At 45.3% G+C, this 2,993-nt stretch overlaps 1 pseudogene; it reads left to right on the plus strand.

Moving 5' to 3' along the window:
- Positions 1–864: 864 nt before the first annotated feature.
- Positions 865–2,241, plus strand: LOC125128840 (elongation factor 1-alpha 1-like; annotated as a pseudogene).
- The last annotated feature ends 752 nt before the right edge of the window (positions 2,242–2,993 follow it).

Consider the following 2,993-nt stretch of genomic DNA (forward strand, 5'->3'; position numbering starts at 1 on the left):
TGGGTGTGGCCTTGAACCTCTTGTCACACAAGTAGGATGTGATTGGTAGAGTCCACATGCTGATTGAGAAACCACTGATTACAGTAAGTTACTTCTCTTACTCAAGAGTTTGTGTCTACCTGGAAATGAAGAAAAATACAGACATCTCATCCAGGAAATTTCGCTTTTGCCTTTGTGTCAGTTGGAGGGTTTATAACATAGCACTATGGGAAGACACTTGCCTTTATATACTACTTGACCGCTAGAGCTGTGGTTGTGAAGCACAGATGGTGGCTGATTTGATTTTAGATGAGCTGCCAGGTTGTTCTTTTCCTAGGGGTCGGGCAAGCTCTGTGCCCTTTTCACCCAAGTCAGGTGCCATGCTCCACATGGAGAAGATAACTGTTTTTAAAGGATTGTATAATTTTCATCACTGCTAGAGTAATTGCCTTCCCTGAATTTCTCCCAATTTCTCTTGTGCAGAAAATCTAGACTGGGTTTCTCAGCTGCGGCACTGTTGACATTTTGGTCCAGATAACTGTTTGACCGGAGGGCATTCATAATGTTTAGGAGCATCTCCAGATTATGCCCACTAGATGCCAGTAGCACATCCCATATCCCTGGTCATGACAATCAAGAATCCTTCTTGACATTGCCAGATATTCCTTGCTGGGCAAAATCTTTCCACTGATTAAGGACCACTGATAAACATATGGGCCCTTCAGTGATTTTTCCAGAGACTAGCTATACATCTGTGTACCAGAAGTAGACCTATCAAAAATCGTATTTTGGCTTTTTGCCTTTTTTTTTTTTTTTTTTTTTTTGCAATGGGTGTGCCTATAGGACATAGGTGTCATGAAAACCATCGCTAAAACCTAAGCAAAAATGGGAAAGGAGAAGCTTCACACCAACACTATCATCACTGGACACACCGATTCAGGCGAGTCTACCACTACCGGTCATCTGATCTACAGATGCTGTGGGATCGACCAAAGAACCATTCGAAAAACAGCCTGCCAAGGGGAATCCTCGAGGGGAAGGGCTCCTTCAAGTACGCCTGGGTCTTGGACAAACTGAAGGCTGAACACGAGTGTGGTATTACCTTTAACGTCTCTCTGTGGAAATTCAAGAACAGCAAGTTCTACGTGACCATCGTCGATGCTCTAGGACACAGAGACTTTATTAAAGACATGATTACAGGCACTTCCCAGGCTGACTGTGCTGTCCTGATTGTTGCTGCTGGTGTTGGTGAATTCAAAGCCAGTATTTCCAAGAACAGGCAGATCTGTGAGCATGCTCTTCTGGCCTACACCCTGGGTGTGAAACAACTCATTGCTGGTGTTAACAAAATGGATTCCACTGAGCCACCCTACAGCCAGAAGAGGTACGAGGAGATTGTTAAGGAAGTCAGCACCTACATTAAGAAAATTGGCTGTAACCTAATACAGTAGTATTTGTGCCCATTTCTGGCTAGAATGGTGACAACATGCTGGAGCCAAGTGCTAACGTGCCTTGTTCAAGGGATGGAAAGTCACCTGTAAAGATGACAAAGCCAGTGGAACCACGCTGCTTGAAGCTCTGAATTGCATCCTGCCACCAATTCGGCCAATTGACAAGCCCTTGCATCTATCCCTCCAGGATGTCTACAAAATTGGTGATATTTGTACTGTCCTTTTGGGTTGAGTGGAGACTGGTGTTCCCAAACCTGACATGGTGGTCACCTTTGCTCCAGTCAATGTCACAACTGAAATAAAGTTTGTTGAACTGCTCCATGAAGCTTTGAGTCAAGACTTTCTTGGGGACAACATGGGCTTCGATGGCAAGAACTTGTCTGTCAAAGATGTTCCTTGTGGCAATGTGGCTGGTGACAGCAAAAATGACCTAATGGAAACAGCTGTCTTTATAAGTGATTATCTTGAACCATCCTGACCAAATCAGTGCTGGATATGCACCTGTGCTGGATTGCCACACAGCTCACACTGCCTGCAAGTTTGCTGAACTGAAGGAGATCAATCGTCATTCTGGGAAAAAGCCAGGAGATGCCCCTGAGTTTTGAAATCTGGTGATGTTGCCATCATTGATATGGTTCTTGACAAGCTTATGTATGTTGAGAGCTTCTCTGACTATCCTCCTCTGGGCGGTTTTGCTGTTTGTGACATGAGACAGACAGTTGCTGTAGGTGTCATCAAAGCAGTGGACAAGAAGGCAGCTGGAGCTGGCAAGGACAACAAGTCTGCTCAGAAAGCTCAGAAGGCTAAATGAATGTTATCGCCAATATCTGCCACCCCAGGCTTAATTAGTGGTAGAAGAAATGTCTCAGAAATATTTGTCTCAATTGGCCATTTAAGTTTAATAGTAAGGAGTTCCCGTCGTGGCGCAGTGGTTAACGAATGCGACTAGGAACCATGAGGTTGCAGGTTCGGTCCCTGCCCTTGCTCAGTGGGTTAACGATCCAGCGTTGCTGTGAGCTGTGGTGTAGGTTGCAGACGCGGCTCGGATCCAGATCCAGCGTTGCTGTGGCTCTGGCGTAGGCCGGTGGCTACAGCTCCGATTCAACCCCTAGCCTGGGAACCTCCATATGCCGCGGGAGCGGCCCAAGAAATAGCAACAACAACAACAACAACAAAAAGACAAAAAAAAAGTTTAATAGTAAAAGACTGGCTAATGATAACAATGCATTGTAAAAACTTCAGAAGATTTTGTGGACCATTTTTTTGTGTGTGGCAGTTTTTAGTTTTTAAAATCAGTACTTTTTAATGGAAACAACTTAACCAAAAATCTGTCACAGAGGAGTTTCTGTCATAGCGCAGGGGAAATGAATCCAACTAGGAACCATGATGTTTTGGGTTCGATCCCTGGCCTCTTTCAGTGGGTTAAGGATCCGGGGATGCCCTGAGCTGTGGTGTAGGTCACAGACACAGCTCAGATCTGGCATTGCAGTGGCTGTGGCGTAGGCCAGCAGCTGTAGCTCTGATTCAACCCCTAGCCTAGGAACCTCCATATGACGCAGATGT

This window comes from Phacochoerus africanus, chromosome 6 (assembly GCF_016906955.1).
Source record: "Phacochoerus africanus isolate WHEZ1 chromosome 6, ROS_Pafr_v1, whole genome shotgun sequence".
Classification (NCBI taxonomy): Eukaryota; Metazoa; Chordata; class Mammalia; order Artiodactyla; family Suidae; genus Phacochoerus; species Phacochoerus africanus.